Source organism: Lissotriton helveticus, chromosome 1_1 (assembly GCF_964261635.1).
Source record: "Lissotriton helveticus chromosome 1_1, aLisHel1.1, whole genome shotgun sequence".
NCBI classification, from domain to species: domain Eukaryota; kingdom Metazoa; phylum Chordata; class Amphibia; order Caudata; family Salamandridae; genus Lissotriton; species Lissotriton helveticus.
In genome coordinates, this window is record NC_136057.1 from 1605491860 (window position 1) to 1605511262 (window position 19403).

General features: G+C 46.1%; 1 protein-coding gene and 1 pseudogene across 5 annotated transcripts in view; one reads left to right on the forward strand and one right to left on the reverse strand.

Moving 5' to 3' along the window:
• Window positions 1-19403, reverse strand: part of LOC144829111 (cyclic AMP-dependent transcription factor ATF-7-like) — a 741502-nt gene that overhangs the window by 547886 nt on the left and 174213 nt on the right. The window lies entirely within an intron of this gene.
• On the forward strand, window positions 9678-16911 carry LOC144764728 (insulin receptor pseudogene; annotated as a pseudogene).

A 19403-nucleotide genomic window follows, 5' to 3' on the forward strand; every position in this document is an offset into this window, starting at 1 on the left:
ATTTGTTATGGTAGCGGGAGGAAAACGAAAAGCCACTAAGAACATCTATTTAAAAGACCAAAAAATCGAAAAAACCTCGCAATATCCATACTTGGGCATCATGATTGATGACAGCTTAAACTGGAAAGCAGCGGTTGAGGCCAGGAGACATCTTTTTAAACACGCAATTCTAGCACTGATGAACTTCTCAAATAAACTTGGAAAAAGACCATCAGTAGAATTGTTACAGATTTATGCTGCAAAATGCCAAGCCATCGCCCTATATGGGGCAGGGATTTGGGGACACACAGCTACTGGTTCACTGCAAAAAGAAGAAAACATCTTCATGAGATTTCTTTTGTCCACGCCAAAAGGCACTTCCATCTATGCCTCACATATGGAATTGGGAATCCCACATATAGAAGACTTAATAAAGATCCAGCCACTTTTACTCTGGAGGCGCGTCTGGCTGTCGGATGACAACCGGCTGACCAAAAACATCTTGCAGGACTCCATGGAATTGGATCATGCACATAAAATAGTATGGCTCTCATATATCAGAAATTTCTTCACCGATCTAGGATTACAAAAGTATTATTTTACTCCAGAAAAATTAAATGAAATATCCAAGAAAGATCTGAAACAAATCGCGCTGAGCCATCTAGAGTCCTTGAGACTGTCTTTGCTGATGACCAAAAAATCTGTGATTCATGCGAATATGATACAGCATTCCCCGAAAATTCTGCTTTATTTGACTCTGGAATTTACAACACATGATAAAATGTTCCTAACAAGGTTCAGACTGAATCTCTTTTACAGACTAGTGACTTTCCCTGATAAAAACAATTGGAACTCTAACTTGGCCCCCTGTCCGTGTGATGATTTGTCCCAACAGTCTACCATTCACACAATTTTGTTTTGTAAATTTTTCCACACCCATCGAAAAATCTGGATAACCCCTCTATTAAAAAGATGGGGCTATAGACAATGTCGCCCAGCCATGTTAGCATTACAGATGTTGGATTCTGAATGTACCTGTTACCACGTACTTAATTTCCTAAAGAGTATTATGAGGCATAGGAGCAATCTTTGATTGTCTTACTACTAACACAATTTGTATAGAATCTGGTCATATTTTTTAAAAAATGTGTGTACAATATTTGTTTTTATAAACACTTGTGTATTTTTTATGTTGCGATAACTTTCATGGTTTTGCGCTGCTAAAAAACCGAATAAAGATTATTATTATTATTATTATTATTATGACTTGCTGTCTGTTCTCTAAGGACATTTTATGCACTATAACAGAAACTTACAATGGCCTTAGAGCCAACCCACTGCTTACCATACGTTGGCCTTACCACCACTTAATTGCCTGCTTCTTGATTAATGGCTTTCCTTCCTCTTCGTGTTTGTCCTTCTCCTGGAGCGCAGCTTCTTTACAAGCCTTTTGACTGGATTACTGGAGGCTTTCTACGCCTCACATCCCGGATTTTTTTTCCTTTGAGAGTGCATGAGTTTTCTCGATTTCTCCCTTGTGTGTTGATAACCTCCCTCAAACACCAATACTTGCCTCCTCCCTAAGCTCCCCCCAGCTAGGGCTTGCGTGCAGCTTCTCCCAACACCACATGCTCCGTGTTGCCCCCTCTTTCCCCATAACATCAACTGCTTCCTCACCCTAGCCTTTTTTCGGACTTCCCTCTCGGCATAAAGTTCATGCTGCTCCTCTACCCATTCCCGACTGTTCTCCAGACTCGCTCCTATATACTGTTCCCACCCCACCACTTGTAATGCTTACAATATTTTTTTGTTCAAATGTTTGGGAGGGCCCGGGAGATGCCTTTTGTTGCTGGGAGGCACCATTTAAAATAAATGAATGAATAAATAAAAAGGCGTTTTCATGCATCTGCCACTTTGGACTTTGGAAAAGAAAAAAAATGTTGCCCGCATTGTTTTGTAGGTGTGAACATACATGATGCACGGGCCTGCGTACGGCATCACGTCTGTATACAGAATGAAGTCGTTGCCAGCAATGTCATGATGCATAAATGTGCATGTGTGTTATTGCGCCTTCTTCCCCGGATTCCGCAAAAATGTAGTGTCAAAGCCAATACATCTCGCCTTTTTGACCTAACTTTCTTTTTCTTTTTATTTGCTGGAGCACCCATAAGAGAGCATATGATTTATTAGTATCCATCCCCTCCAACACCCCACTCCCCTTAAATTTAGAGAGAGAAACTAGGGCACCACTAATACCACTGGATTCGAAATGGGATATAGCTCACATCCACACAGTCTTCATACAGCTTTCCCCAGCTTGTCTGTTGCTTCCCTCATTTCCCCCTCCCCCGTACTGTTCAGATCACGCTCTCATCCCCACCACTTCGGCTACTTCTTGCCACTCAGTGGTGTTCACTTACTCCCTTTCTCCCTCGCCCTGTTTTTTAAAAATTTTAAATTATTTTGGACACCTGACAGATGGCATTTTTACTGGGATTATCCTTATTCTATCGTGTACTTTTTTTTAATCTACTGCTCAAAGATAGGTATCTGCGATCTTGCAGCAGTAAAGTAGATGTAAACAAAAATGGCCACTGCAGCGTCATTACACATACTTTAGAGTGGGGGGCGACACATGCACACATATACATCACAGTAGAACCAGCCTTTTTTTCTCTGCAACATATGTGCCCCTATCTTGCTCCTAAAGCTCTCTGAAAATATGTTAGTCTCTGTGCGGGGACTGTTTACGTAAATCCAAATTATTTTCACTTATGTTTGTTAAGGACACTTAAAAAATCTTGTCACAAATGGTAGTAAAAACAAAGTATCAACATTATCAATTCTTTCCTTCTCTACTGTAGCAGTTGCATACGGCTGAAAGGTAAGCTATGCTGACCTTCATGGCCCTCTCTTCCAAGAATGCCTAACCATATATCCATCTAACAGATGTGCAGGAAGTAACCAAATGAGTTTCTCTACATCTCAGACAGTACTACCAGCCCAAGTGCACGCACTATAAAAGTGCAGTGATAGATGTCAGATGGAGGCTCTGCAGTCAAGCAAAACTATCGAGCTGAGGGATCATGTTCATTCTTGAACGCCCACAGACTCAGGAATTACTTGTCTACTTAACACGCACTGCCCTGGAACGTGCCAACTGGACTATTCCCATTTAAAGCACCCTGCTTAAAGATTCAATTTCACAAATGCAAAACAACCCAAAGACAAAATATCTATCCTGTTGACATTCCTGCAGACGCAGCAGACATGTTTCTGCCGCGAGAGATCCTATGCCTCATCACTGACTTTTCTGCTGTTATCAGATTGGTGGTCCGAGGGAAAGGGACATAAAGTGTCATGTGTCTGCTGTGTGTGGAGGGATGGCTGTTCAAATGACAACTCATTCCCGTGCTTATATTTCGACAAAAGAACATATCAAAGTAACGGACCTAATCAGTGCACAAGTCCTAAAGAAATGGAGCCAATTAGTCAGTAGGCAAGTGCCCTCATGGCGCGCGACATCACACACAGCATCACAGAAAGTGGCATCAGAGGCAGTGACCTCACAAAAATGACGACAGATCATTTTTTTTTATAATAACCAACTTTATTCAGATTTTACGGCATAACAACAAAGCACAGAATGGGAAATATGAAGGAAATACATTATTAACGTCATGGTGGCCATTACTTTGAGGGATGTACAACATCAAAATTTCAAATTGGTATGCCCTAATAATCACATCATTTACTCCATACCCTCACATGCTTCTGAGGGGCAGCCCCGCACCTTGAATACAGGCTTTTCTTGATGAGCGCACTAGTCTATCCCTATTCACCAGGTCCCAATAAATGATGGCCTCATCCGCCTCCATGCACCTGTCACATACCTCTTAGCAACCAAACTAGCCACTCCCAAGAATGCAACTTCAGTTAAAGGGACCATCACTTCCCTCAGTACTCAACAGATCTTAAGCCCTCACACATGTTTAGCAGGTCTATCATGAAATCATTTGAGCACATTACAATATTTAACAAATGAGACTTTGTTTCGAGGATGTGCCACAAAAGTGACGCAACCCTGATGCAAAATTTGGGCCTTAAATTATACATTTTTTTAAAACCCTGTCACAAAGAAATTGGCAACAAGGAGACAAGTGGCAGTAGATCTGTTAATAGGTCTCCTGCAAAGCACATTATGTAACACGCAGTTGAGAGATTTTTATTTTATGTAAATGGGTAAGTGGGTTACTGCTTTTAACACAGATCCTTTTAGGTCGAGCCTATACAGTGCTTGCACTGTTGCTTAGCAACCTATTGCATATGCTTTGTGGAGTTCCAACTCCACCTACTGCTTGCCTTTGCTTTCCATTTGTCTACATCAGTGCCCTTTAAAAATGCTTGTCCTGCCTCTTTGTCCCTCCTTTTTCTTTTCTGTTCCTCCCACACCGGAGGAACTAATTACTCTCATTACGCTATGGTTCTTTATCTGTTCTTTGGGGGACTATTTTTTTCTTGGTTTCCTGCTCTGTTTGCCTGTATTCAGCTTTGGTGCCATATAGTTAACTGTAGGATTTTTCCCTCTCACCTTCTCCTAATGCCACTGACGAGTTAGTGTTGACTCCCAAGCTGTGCCTCCTGCTCTGTTGGTTGTATTTTATTCGCTTTTTTGCAATTATCGATGTTTACCGTCAGCTGGGCTTTTTTGGTAGGATATTACTTTGGTTTTGGGCTTCCTTTTACTTGGACTTGTTTTTGTCTCTTGTGGCTGCTGATGGCTTTCTCACATGTGCAGTGAACACCTCTCCTCCTTCAGCATGCCCGGTCCCCTTTCGGTTACATTTTCTCCTGAGCCTCCTACTCCTGTGCTGGGGCCTTTAAATCTTATTGGCATGGCGTGCATTTGATTTTATCAGTGCCTCAGACCCGGGAGCCTATTCACATGCACATCTTGGTTTTGTTTGTTTTCGTCTCTTAAGTAGCTACTGCATCCTGTTTTTGCCTTCCGCCCACTGTATTCTGGCGGGGGAGCTGCCCTCTCTACCGCCGGCTGAAGAGCAGGAGCCCCCGAAGCTGACCAGCTGCTGGAATTGTGTTTGCGGCTGCTGGAGGCTGTGGGTCCGGGCCACTGCAGCAGCACACTTTCTTCTTCCCTCAAGCCCACCATAACCTCCTAACTTCTTTTACTCTCTCTTCCAACATCTCTTCCACACTTTCTCCCGGTATCCTTCCTTCAGACACATCCTTCCTTCTTATTTCTCGCTCTCCTCCTTGACTCTGCTTATATTCACTTTAATATTTGAAAAAGTCTTTCTATATATACGTTTTTGTAAATTTGTGCGCAATGAAAGGCTATATTTCTTTGTAATTATGTTTCATCATTTTTAAACTTGGCAACACAATCCACACAAATACACTCCACACCATGCCACATGAATCCAATCAGCATAGTTTCACTCAACTACACACACTTCAACGTCACAGAATTCAACTCTACACATTTCCATTCCACAGCACATAATTCGACAAATCACATTTCAAATCAACACACCACATACATACATCCACACCACAGAATTACACATCATGCCACAAAAAGACATTGTCATTTACAATGCCAATAGCTCAAACTCTCAAAGATGCTAGACCTATTGCACTGCAAATGCTTGTGTTACTTGCAGTTCATACATTGAAATCCTTCTAATATAACACAGCGAGCTATGAAGGACATGAGGCTACTACACCTTGTAACCTTCACTGTCTTCTGTAACACATCCTGTACATTAATTTAAACACACAGTTTATTGTCAATTCATACGGTCTATATATCATGTAAAGTGCTTTGACACCCTGCATTTGGATGACTAGCACTATAAAAGAAATAATACAAAACAGTGGCATTTAAATTGTTATTTGTGTAAATACTGGGACAGACCAACACATCTGACATTCTTACAGTGCATTCACATGTCCCATTTGCAGGCACTGAACCAGTCAAAAGGGTGCCTTTTTTAACTACCTGTGAAGTGATAAGTTGTGTGCCTTTGCTTTCTCTCCATTGCTTTTAGGTGTGAGGCTCCCCATTGCTCCCATCCAGGATACTCAAAAATGAATAACAATGAGGCCTGACAGCCCCTTAACTTCGGCCGTTTTGAGCCTAGGTGGAATTTGATAAGCCTCCTTTCCCGCCTGAACTTTGCTGGTCATAACAAAAGCAGACAACCTGTAGGTGCTGCTGAATGAGTCCCAGTGTCTAAAAATTACACCAGAACAAACAAATTTAGCATATTTCTGTGGGGCCCAACCTTTAGGAAATGCACAATGTGTCCACCCCGTAAAGAAAAGTGGATCGATGCAGTCTACGCGCATCCACCATGACTTGTGCCCTGGATCTAATGGACAGGTTGCCTACCTTCGGTAACGCCTTATCTGGTAGAGACATCATCTAGCTGCAGATTCCTTACCTTTGAATTTCCCAGGCATTAGACTGAATCCAGAAGATTTTTCTTTGAGCAATAGCCCTGCATGTCGTTAGGTGGCATTGGTCGGCTCCTCGTGACTGAGTAGCGTTGTCCGAAGCCAGAAGTGACGTCCGCCCCAGAAGTGATGTCCGCATCACCTATGTAGGCGCTACCTCGGCGCGCTGACGTCAGTAGATTTTCATGGCTTTCCACTTTCAGAAGGAAAGAGGCCCTTGTGCAAAGCACCAATTTGTCAGGGTATATTATCAGAAAGTGGTGCTTGGACAATAAAGCCTGCAGCTCACTCACCCTCCTGGCAGATGTAATTGCCACTAAGAAGGATGTTTTAATGGTGAGCAGAAGAGGGGGCAATTATGCAGGGGCTCAAAAGGAGCGCACATTATAAAAGTTGGAACCAAACTGAGGCCCCACTGAAGCTTCATGAAAGGGGCAGGAGGGAACACATGTACAAGGACCTTTAGCAATCTAAGTACAATTCATGATTTAAATAAGGAGGGATGGTCTGGTAGCATCAGGAAGGCAGAAAAAGCAGAAAGATACCCTTCCAAGGTGCCTAGAGCAGAACACAGCTGGGCAAGGTTCAAAATAAAAAGCAAAATATCAGAAAGGGAAGCAGAGGGTCAATAACATTTTCTGTACAATATATTACAAATTTGTTCCATCTGCAGATGTATACCGTCTTAGTGGAGAGGCGCCTGGCTGCCAGAATAACATTGCAGACTTTGGGAGGAAGGTCAAAAGCTATAAACTGCCACCGCTCAATCTCCACGCAAGTAGGTGTAGAGTTGACCGATTCGGTGGAGGATCCTCCCCTACTGCTGCGACAGAAGATCCTCCTGAAGAGGCAGTCTGATCGTAGGATCGATACTCATTTCCAGAAACTCGGTATACCAGACTCTCAGTGCCCAGTCCGGAGGTACAAGGATGACTTGGACCCAGTCGTTCCTGATCTTCTTGAGAACTCTGGCTGAAGTGGTATGGGCAGAAAGGCTAACATGAGGCCTGTGCTCCACTCAAGATGAAAAGCGTCTCTGAGCAAGAGCCATCTTGGAAACTCCAGCATGCAAAACTGCTGACAATGTGCATTCTCTGCGGAGACTAACAGAGCTAACCAAGGCTCTTTCCCACTGCTGAAAGACATTTCGCACCTCCGGATGGAGACGTCACTCATGATCTGCTAGGCATTGACGGCTGAGTTTGGCAGCACTGGCGTTCAGGGAACCTCTAATCACAAAAGGTATGCAGTTCCTCAAGGCGAATAAAGTGATAAAGAGGTAGGAGGAAGGGGATCCTTCGTGTCGGAACTAGAGTCCTCACAAACCCAGCAAGTTAGGTGTCATGCTTCATTTTGACCTGCTCCTCGTCGGGTCGGCCCTGCAATACCCGACGGGCACCCGTAAAGAGGCTCTTTAGCGGAGGTATTTTGTTCCTTGCCGTATGGTGCTGTGGGCGTGAGGGGTCTAGGTGGTGTAGATGCGGTGAAAGTGAGTGGTATTAGAAAAGGTTGGATAATCCAAATAAGACTTTTATTCAGGCGGGCTATCCACCTTCTTAAAAGCAATTAGAGTGGCCGCTCTCTGACTTTATGGTCCAGTGGAGCTTGGCTCAGCTCTCATGGTCGACATGTTTCATGCACAGTGGTCTAATGTGATCCTAGGCATTTCTTCAGGTCCTAGTGGGTGCACTATCTACACCAAGTGGTTGGTAAAATTCCTGCCTATCAAGCATCATGAATGCGAGCACAGTGTCCCACCAATTAAAGTGGTGACCTATGAAAGAGATAATGGGGGGGGGAAAGTGTGGTGTCACACAGTTTAGTAATTCTACAATACTAACATAGTAGAAAGGTCACTGTAAATACAACATCCTCTCTACTGTTGTCCGCACTGATACTGAACTGAAGTGGAACATCTCACTACCAGTGTTGAATTAATTAAAAGGATTAAAAGGGAAGACTGAGTTAAAAACCAGCTATGCAAAACTAGAATGGAATCGCTCTGGTGACCTCAACAAGGGACGTAGAGACAGTCCTAGTAACTCACCTATCTGTAAGGAGAGTGTCACTCCATTTGGTGTTCGGCTTGAGCTCTAGACACCAGTATCGTGGTGTCCTAGAAATGTAGGAGGCGACGATGCATTACAGTAAGCTCTGGTAGGGTATCGGATGCACACTAATAAAAACACACATGGTCAGTGTCAATACGTGGGGAGGTGACAGGTCCCGTGATCATTATCCTGCCCCCGTCATGGTAGTAGAATGGGGCAACAATGGGCCCAGTGCAGGACATGCAGCGGCTGCTATATCAGGGAAAACCCCTTCTGAAAAAGAGGTGCAGTTTACCCGATCCCAGCGTGTATGTGCCCGCTGGGTGCCCACAGCGGGTGACCCTCACAAACCGCTCACAGTAACGAGTAGTCCGGTGCAGATCATAAGCCTAGAACACAACCCATCCAGGACCCACTCAGCTCAGCGGATCTCACGTTGTGTCATACGGCTCCCCCAAGTGCCCCATTACTCACCTATCCTCGTTAGGATGTATACTGATACAACTACCCAGTCTCGCCGAAACCAGAAAGCGCAGGAGCGGTCATGGAGGTGGCTCTCAAGTACTCTCCAATTCCTGCGTAAGGCGCGGCAGGTGGGCGGCACCCCAACTGCATCATGGACCGCTTACTGGTCACGTGGCGGTTGCTATGGTGATGAATCGAACAGTGGCGGCCATCTTGTGATATGTTTGGGAAGCACCCCTGTTTGTATTTAACTGGGGTCCTGTACGAAAACGGGTTGCAAAAATGCCACTTCCTGACTAATATCAATGGTGACGGAACTACAATTGATGTCCATAAATAATAGTGTTTTATGGGGCATATGTCTGAAACAGTGGAGGAATCTCCACAACCCGAGCAAGGCGGGACACGTGGGCGGCACACTAGCCTCGTGAGGGACTGCTTGCCGGTCATGTGGCGGTTGTTATGGTGATCGATGTAATAGTTGCGGCCAACTAGTAATATGTTGAGGATGCACCCCAGTAGTAGTATAGCTTGGGGTCCAGTTCGGGAAAAAGGTTGTAATACTGGCGCGTCTTGACTGATATCAATGGTGACGGCACTTCATGGTCAATTATGTATTGTGTGGCATTAATCTGAAACAGTGGCAGCCATCTATTAATATGTATGAACCGAACCCAGTGCTAGCTGAGGTCCCATATGGAAATGGTGGCTAAAATGCTGCACACCGCAGGTAATGGTGGGAACCTGCCAGGTTTTGAACCATCAGAGATATGCCCTGCTTTTCCAGACATACCCAGAGATGCAGGGCCTCTTGACAAAGAGTCCACAACCTCACTCCGCCCTGTTGGTTGCAGTACAACATGGCAGTGGTGTTGTCTGTGAACACTTGAACTAGCCTTCCTAAGATGGAGGGTAGAAAGGCTTTCAATGCCATTAGGATCGCTCGGAGCTCCAGCATGTTTATGTGGAGTCTGGATATGCTGGAGGCCAGAGCCCTCTGATCTCCACCCCTCCCAGAAGAAACACATCTATCACTACTGGGAGATCTGGTTGAGGAAGGGAGAGGGGTCTGCCTCTGAGCCAATCGTGGTTTGTCAGCCACCACTGCAGGTCTCATACATTCCCCTCCGAGATCTGGACCATATAGGAGAGATTTCCCTGATGCTGCGCCCACTGGAACTTGAGGTCCCACTGCAGAACCTGCATATGCCATCTGGCATGTGTCACTAGCAGGATGCAGGAGGCCATGAGGTCCAGCAGCCTCTGAGTCATTCTCACCGAAATCCAGGAAAGAGGCTGAAACATCAGTATCATTGCCTGAATATCATGGACTCGCTGTTCTGGAGGATAAGCCCAAAACTGCATTATTTCCAGAATTTCTCATATGAAAGGGAGCATCGGAGAGAGTCAGGTGTGATTTCAGCACATTGATAGTGAACCCCAGTGAGTGCAGGAGGTTCGCCCTAGTCTGGAGGTGCGAAATGACAGCCAGGGGCAAGCCCACCTTATGCAGCTAGTCGCCAAGATAGGGGGAAGTCTGACACCCCTAATGTGCGCAGATGAACTGAGACCACCGCCATCATCTTGGTGAACACCCGAGGGGCTCTGGTAAGGCTAAAAGGGAGCACAGTGAACTGAAAATGCTTGTGGCCTACCATAGACCACAGGTAGTGCCGATGGGCGGGAAGGCAGGTCGGAATGTGGTAACCGGCCTCCTCCAAGTCCAATGCTACCAACCAGTCTCCTGTGTCCAGGGCAGAAAGGGCCTTATCTAGGGTGAGCATCTTGATTTTTTCCTTTATTCAAAAAGTAGTTGAGGGCTCATAGGTCTAGGATAAAACTAAGGCCCTTGTCTTTTTTTGGGACCAGAAAGTAGCTGGAATAGCAACAGCCTACTTCAGTCTCCAGAACCCTCTCTATGGCTCCCTCAGGGAGTAAAATTAAATTATCATCAGTCAGCGGGTCGTAGGATGGAGGCATGGAGAGCGTGGGTCTTGAAGGGTAGGGAGTAACCCCTTCGGACTATCTGGAGGACCCACCTGTCCAATGTGATTGTTTGCCAGTGGTTGAGGTGATGGCTGATCCTGCCACCATGGTCTGGAAGGGCGAGACCAAAAGGGTTTGGAGGCTGAAACTGCCAAGAGGGGGGTCTGACTCAACCTCTGGTCGCCCGACCCAGGTGATCGGAATGAGCCACGCAGGGTTTGCTGAACTTGCACAGCTCAGTGGCTGGGGTAGGGCAGGAGCAGCTGAAATCCCCTTCTGTAGCCACGAAAGGCTGACTGGGGATGTGTGGCCATTGAGAGGCCCAAGGACTTGGGCATAGCCCGAGAGTCCTTAAAGAGCTTCAGCACAGTGTCTGCCTTGTCTCTGAAGAGACAGGTGCCATCAAAGTGCATGTCAATGAATGAGGGCAGGTCATCCCTTGAAAAGCCAGATGTTCTCAGCCACTGTCGATTAAATCACTCTGCCGAGAGAGTCAGATGTGTCTAGACCACATCGAATGGCGAACTTTGCTGCATCTCTCCCATCTGATATTGCTTGGGAAAGGACAGCCCGGGCCTCCTCCTGAACATGTGGCAGTACTTGTGCAACTGTTTCGCACAGAGTGTGGGAATAATGGTCCAATAAGCATGCGGTGTTCACCAACCGCAATGCAAGGCTGCCGGAAGAAAAACATTTCTTGCCCCAACTATCCAGCCTTTTGGATTTCCTATGCAAGGATGCAGAAGGGAAGGTGACTTGGGAAGTAGATGTCTGGACTACCGAGGTCTCTGGGATAGGGTGGGTAGTGAGGCAATGTGGGTATCCCGGAGCAAGGTGGTGGCGATGGCAGACAATTGGCCCATTCACAAGAAGCCTTGTGCTGGACTTAGACCAGGTTCCCAGTAGGATGTCCGTGAGCGCTTCAATAAATGGGAGTAAGGGTTCCAAGGATGAACCTCCAGGGTGCAGGATTCCGTCAAGATGTTAGGCTTGACTGCCACAGAAGGAAGCTCAAGTCCAAGGCCCTCAGCTGCTCTGCACACCACCATAGTACAAGAAGCTCCCTCCTCCATAGCCCAGGTAGGGGAGAAAGCATGCCAATCCATTTCCTCTCCAAGCTAGTCTTCCAAAAGGTCCAGCAACTCTCCCAATCTTCACCCACTCCTAGCCCTCGAGAACAGGGCAAAATAAATGACCTAGGTAGGACCTGTAGGTCCTGTCGAAGCTGGGTTTGGCGTCTGGCAATGCAGTACTAGCTCCGGTACATCGGGAATCAGAATGGGGCAGACATTGCCGGTGGGGGCCGTCGGGAGCACTAGCGTCAGGAAAGGTCACAGTGGCACAACCAACGTCAGTCTGGAACCATTTCTGGATCCAGATAACGGGGGGGGCTGGCGGGGGGGAATTGGCATTGGTGCTGCCGGCATGGAACCTGATGGAGCCCTCTCTGACCCTGTAAGGCCTGAAGGCATGCTGGAGGAGTCAGGCCACCCAAAAATTAGACACCTGGCCCCTAAAATTCTCTTAGTTGGGTAGGGGTCACTCCTGCTTCCGGATAATTGGGGAGGTGCGGAGCCGACCTAGGCTCAGGTTCAGCAGAACAAGGCCTTGAACACCATGGCTCCCTCTGTCACGTTGGCCGACAGACTGGGAGAAGTCAAAGCACACTATGACTTCTTGTGCTTCTTGCGCTTCTTACCTGAATGTTCTGATGATTTTGAATGGGACAAAGTGCACTTGGGACTCTCGGAGCGGTGCCAGGATATTCCTCTCGACCGGGACCTCTGAGGAGTCAAGTGATGCAGTGTCACCTGCCGGGACGCAAGCAGCCTTAGGGACCGCTCTCTTAAAGCCTTCGGAGTATGACTGAGTCGTGCTCCAGACACCAGAGGCAAACCAAATGCAGGTCCGTCACTGACAAGGCACGCTGACAGGCGCCGCATGGTTTGAACCCTGAAGTCTTTCTAGACATGGTATACCTAGACACCAAAAAAGGGTCGACAAAAAGTTTTTAAAAAAAGGTAGCGCCCTTCACGGCTCAGCGCTTGAATGGCACGGAACGAAAAGAACTGACGTCAACGCACCGCGGTCGCACCTATATAGGTGACTTGGACGTAACTTCCCTGTGGATGATGCAGATGACGTCACACAAACCTGAACCCACCTACTGGCGCGCAGGGGTAATGCTCGAAGAAAAATTTTCCAGATCCAGACTGACTCCTGGGCGATTCAAAGGTAAGGAATCTGCGGCTAAATGTCTCAAGCAGATACAAGTGCTAACTTCTGCTTGGCACAGAGGCTTCAGCACCACCTCACCCATCCTTCAGCTGAGGGGCCTCACTTTTGCAGTGGCATCATTGGATAATCTCAGGGTGTCTCACAAGTACTGCAGGTGAGGTACATGAAAGTGTTCCAGTGCGCGGCTCTGGAGCACTAGTGCCAGCTGTGAATTTTTTTGTCTCTGTGGACAGGTTGAGCTGCATGATCAACGGGCTTTCATTATGATGGGCATACAGTTTTGGAAAGTGAAAATGTCTGCCATTCACTCCAGCATGAACACTCTGGCAACTCCCTAATTTTAAAACAAGGGCATGGGTAATCTATTAATAAATCCCTTTAGATACTTATTATGCCTACTGTGATGCTTGATGTGCAATCAGCGGTTGCCAAGACATGTCATTTAAAAAAAAAAAAAAACCTTTGTTCATGAAAGTTTCCAGGAAAAGAATGACTGATTAAGCGAAAGTGAAATGTGCCAAATGTAATTGTTATTCTGTCTATGCATTGATGTAACTTTTAGGAATTCATTTATATGATTTAATCACAGAAGTAAATTAAATTGCATTCCTGATGTATGGAATATCTGTGGGATTTTAGGAGACCTTATAATCTGCATTGTTTTATAAAAGTTGGTGTAAAAAACATCAGTAAAACCTAATCCTTTAACTGATCTTGTGAACATGTTTGGTCAGTGTTTATTAAGCTTTTGATTTCTGTGGACCCCAACTAAATCATTAGTGTTACTCAGGGACTCCCACTTAATCATTATTGGCATCTATGGACCCCCACTGAGTCATTACTGGAAGCGGAGGACCCCGGGCGATGCATTTTCGATTATTTGAACTGCAAAACAATACACACAAAAATACAGTAACAAACCTTCATCAAACAAATTAACAAATGCTGAAATATTTAATTCACAAAAAAAAAAAAATCAAGCTGTTAATAGGAAGGTAGGAGCTTTTTCTAAGTTCAATTGAGACCACTCATCGTCCATTCTATATTCTGTTGCACGCACTTGCACTGCTTCGAAATCAATCAGACTGAGGAAACTAACTTAACTTTTATCCCCCAATTTCAAATTCCTTCACATTTACGTAAAGTGTGATAATTTATATTGTACTTTTTTGCTTCTTTATATATATGCACTTTATTAATATGTTAATATTATTTAATTTTCTAAGCAGTTTCCCCTGAATAGGCTTTAGGGGTCCAAGGACCACATGTTAACCCCTTCCACGCTCATGACGACCTGGGCTCGTCATGAGGTAGCCTCCTGCTACGCTGATGACGAGCCCAGCTCGTCATGGAACATGTGTTTTTGTTGTTTCCAGCACACAGCGGGAAAATGCATAGCATCGATGTGGTTAAGAACCACTGCGTTGGGTGCTTCAGTGGGGCAGTTTATGGTCATTTGGATATGCAGTTTCATTCAGGTCTTGAACAGACAGCTTTAACATCACTATTATGCGTCAAGATTCACAAAGTGCACAATGTGTACAGAGTAACATGTTTTTCTAGCATCTGTACCGGACGGGCAAATCTCCTCTTTCACCATTTGGCTGAGCAACAGTTGACTGCCTCCAAGAACAAAGCCAACAAGAACAAACAAATATCTTTTTGTATTTTTACTTTGTACAGAACTACTAGGAGGCCCATTTTATTTTATGTTATTTATAACGTTTTATATAGCGTGAACAAAATCCCGAGGGATATCAGAGTGCTTTACAATATGATGGGAGGAAGGACATAAATGCAATATCCACATCAAGTAGGACAGAGAAAAAAAAACAGAAATGGTTGCAGATTACAGGACAATTGCATCCAGGAGGGTAATACAAAAACAGGTGTAAACAGGCAACGAGGGGGGGGGGGTGAGGGGGGAATGGGAGGGGATGGGATGGGAGGGCATGGGATGGGAGGGGATAGGAGGGAGGGGTCACAGTATACAGTAAAGAAGAGCCGTATCAAATGGAGGTACAATGGTAATCGGAACAATGTCAGCGGGCAAGTGAGCCTATCCCTCTTAGGGTAAGAGTTTGTTCATTAGGAATCCATTATCACATGTGACTCCTTCAGTCAATTTGCTTTTTTAGGCAGGCACTAGGATGTAACATTCAGGAAACGTTGTTTTAGGTTTCGCCTGTCCGTAGCACTGCGCAGCAGTGCTCGCGCAGGGCGAAATCTTATGATCTTACAGTGTGGGGCTTTGTCCCGCCTTCTCTTCCATTGGCTAGCTCCATAAATGGAGGCTAGCCATTGGAAGAGATGGTTGTCAATTACTCTTTCCCCCGTCACGACGCGATTCGGGGGCGTTTGTCTCTTTTTTTAAGTCCCGCCCCCCACACCCTCCCTCTCGCCGAGGTCCACGCTGAGGAGCGCTTCTTTTAATTTGCTTAGTCCAGTTTTATTTATTTATTTCGAGGGAGCCCACCCCTTATTTGTTGCCGCGTGAAAATCACCGCCGGTCGGCCCGGGACAACCCCCTGACGTCCTTCCCCGGGCCGCGCTGTGATTGGCTGCCGGCCCGGGACACCCCCATTACGTCATTCCCCGGGCCGCGCTGTGATTGGCTGCCGGCCCGGGACCTGACTTGTATAGGGCGCATCGAGAAGAACGACGAGCTTTGCTACATCTCCACCATCGATTGGACTCGTGTTCTCGAATCCGTTGAGGGCAACTTAATTTATTCTAACAAGGATGTGAAAGAATCGAGACGTGTGTCCCGGTGCCATTAAGGGGAAAACCTACTGCCCCACCACCATCTTGAACAACTTGTACCTGGATCGCTGCTGGACTCAAGACCACTGTCAACAAATGTGTCCATCAGAATGCAAATCGCATGGGTGCACCTCGGATAACCAGTGTTGCCACAGTCAGTGTTTGGGGAATTGCTACGAGCCCAATGACCCCAAGAAGTGCGTGGCTTGCCTCAACTTCCAGTACAATGGCGAGTGCATGGAGAAGTGCCCGCCGAACACCTACAAGTTCAAGGGGTGGCGCTGTGTGCCGTTTAGCTACTGCCAGGACCTTCACAACAAGTGCAAGAACCTTCGTAAGCCTGACTGCCACCAGTATGTCATCCACAAGAACGAGTGCCTTCCTGAGTGCCCGTCCGGGTACACTATGAACTCCACCAACTTGAACTGCTCGCCATGCGACGGCCTTTGCCCCAAGGTCTGCAACCTGTACCAGGACGACAAGGTGCATTCTGTGAAAGTCATCGATTCAGTGACAGCCGCGCAGGAGCTGCACGGCTGCACCATCATCAACGGAAGCCTGACCATCAACATCCGCGGAGGGAGCAACATTGCATCAGAGCTGGAGGCTAGCCTCGGATTAATTGAAGAAATCACTGGTTTCCTGATGATCAAACGTTCCTACGCCTTGGCGTCCCTGTCCTTCTTCCGGAGTCTGCACGTGATCAGAGGGGAGACCCTTGAGTTTGGGAACTACTCCTTCTACGCTCAGGATAACCAGAACCTGCAACAACTCTGGGACTGGAGCAAACACCGGATGACGATAATGCAAGGAAACCTCTTCTTTCACTACAACCCTAAGCTCTGCTTGGCGAAATCCACAAAATGGAACAGATTACTGGAACCAAGGACGGCAGGAGAGCAACAACATCGATTCCAAGACTAACGGCGACCAAGCTTCTTGTACGTAGAATTTACGTAGATACAGTCTACCCTGACTAACATTTCCGACCTGCAGGGAGACCTAGTGGGCGTAGTCAAGTTGCTACAAAAAAGAATACAGTTCAGGCTCCAATTGAATAATATGTACTGCATCAATTACAATGTAGCTATAGCGAGGACATTGTTGTAAACCACATCCGCTCTTCCATTCCCTGCACTCGCAGGAGGACACCTCATTGGCCAGCAATTTCCCAGCTGAAAGTAGCCCATCCCCAGCTCTTTTGAAGGGAATAGAATCTTAGGAGGGAGCAGAGGACACCTCATTGGCCAGCAATTTCCCAGCTGAAAGTAGCCCATCCCCAACTCTTTGGAAGGAATATAACCTTAGGAGGGAGCCGGGGATCACTATTCACCCTCCTTATTCTTTCATTTCCCTATTTGTGGTACCTCACTGCACAGCAAGACCAAAAAGATTACCTTTTCCTTAAGTGATGCATTGTGTGCATTTCTGTGCCTTTCATTGCCTTTTATATTTATAATTATTCTTTAAATTTATAAAGTGGTACTAAGTGCTCACTTAGGGAATTCGGGGTGTTTGAGATAATATACAAATACAAGAAGCAGTGGCGGGATTCTGACTTTAGAGCAAGAGCGCACAAACATTGAGAAAATCTACTATTTGTATATATGTGTATATAGAGATACCTCTAACCACTAGTATATGTAGTAGACCTTTATACTCACTACCATCCCTATGTGATTCTTAGAGTTTATCCATTTGTATCTCTTCCTTGAGGGACTTTGCAACTTGTACATTTGCAATTTTTTTCCTGTTTGTGTCTTTTGTGTAACTCATGTGGTCCTAACTCCTTATGTATCGCAACTGGTTCTTTTGTAAAGCGCTCTGACACCTTTGGGTAATGTTCGCGCTATAGAAAATTGCCTTCTCGCTGATCGTTGCACAGACAGGGCTATCACTGCCCGCCCGATTGATTCCTCATTCTTTGCCCGCTCCTCCACCGGCAGTTCACGCGATTATCCCGGTCATTGGTTGAACCCCCCCTGGGTTACTCTCATGGACTTCTTTACTTTTTTTTTCTTTTGTCCTGGCCGCCATTTTGCTGCTGCTAATTAATCAAACTAATGCATGAAAAATTCTGATCTCCGCTGTCCTTAAACTACCCCAAAGTATAAATATTATTTATTATATTATACTCTGGGTGTGTGTGTGGCTCTGGGTGTGTGTGTGTGTGTGTGTGTGTGTGTGTGTGTGTGTGTGTGTGTGTGTGTGTGTGTGTGTGTGTGTGTGTGTGTGTGTGTGTGTGTGTGTGTGTGTGTGTGTGTGTGTGTGTGTGTGTGTGTGTGTGTGTGTGTGTGTGTGGCTCTGGGTGTGTGGCTCTGGGTGTGTGTGGCTCTGGGTGTGTGTGGCTCTGGGTGTGTGTGTGTGGCTCTGGGTGTGTGTGTGTGGCTCTGGGTGTGTGTGTGTGTGTGGCTCTGGGTGTGTCTGTGTGTGGGGCTCTGGGTGGGTGTGTGTGTGGGGCTCTGGGTGTGTGTGTGTGGCTCTGGGTGTGTGTGGCTCTGGGTGTGGCTGGCTCTGGGTTTGTGTGGCTGGCTCTTGGTGGGTGTGGCTGGCTCTGGGTGTGTGTGTGTGTGTGGCTCTGGGTGTGTGTGTGTGTGGCTCTGGATGTGTGTGTGTGTGGCTCTGGATGTGTGCATGTGTGTGGTAGTAATTGCTGTCTGCTGAGCTCGTCCGTAGGGTACAATAGGTCTCACATTTGCAAGAGATTAAGCTATTGGCAATGTAAATGACAATGCCATTTATTTATCTGTTTTCAAAACCAACACATAAATACAAATTTTGTCATTTACAATGCCAATAGCTCTAACTTTTCCAAAGGCAAAACCGTTGCATTCTAAATGCTTGTTTAACATTGCAAGTAAAATCCTAAAATGCACAGTGTTGCCTCCCGAAAAGCCACGAATGGCTGAAGAAGTCATACAAGTTGCAAGGTCAATAGAATTTTTTTTACATTTTATAAAGTGTTCTTCAGTACTCACTTTGCTAGTCCATCCACATTCTCAAAGCTAAGACACTCACCTTTTAGGAGCAGCAGCATGGTAAGCAACCTGAGAAAGCAAGGCTGTCATGAGAGTCTAAAGTAACAGACTCGCCAAAAAACCTGCAGCCGAAGTACCAAACTGCCAGGATGAGGGAAAAGTCCAAAGCTGTGTTGTCTATCCAAACCGTGTCATACCACTCTAGATTATTAGATTCCTCATATAAATCCTCTCAGGGAACTGGCAGCAGCCTCCAACCACCTCGCCTCTTCATACAATGAGCCGTCAGAGACAGCCACCTTTGTCTGTATCCAGGACAGAAGGTGCATGCTCATCAGACATCTCGGATAGGCATTATACTCAACTTAGACGCACCTACCAACAGCTTAGAAAAGGTTTTTAATCTGTGCAGCAGGTCATCCCAGCCTTGGTGTTAGACCGGTTGAAATGATGAAATCTGCCA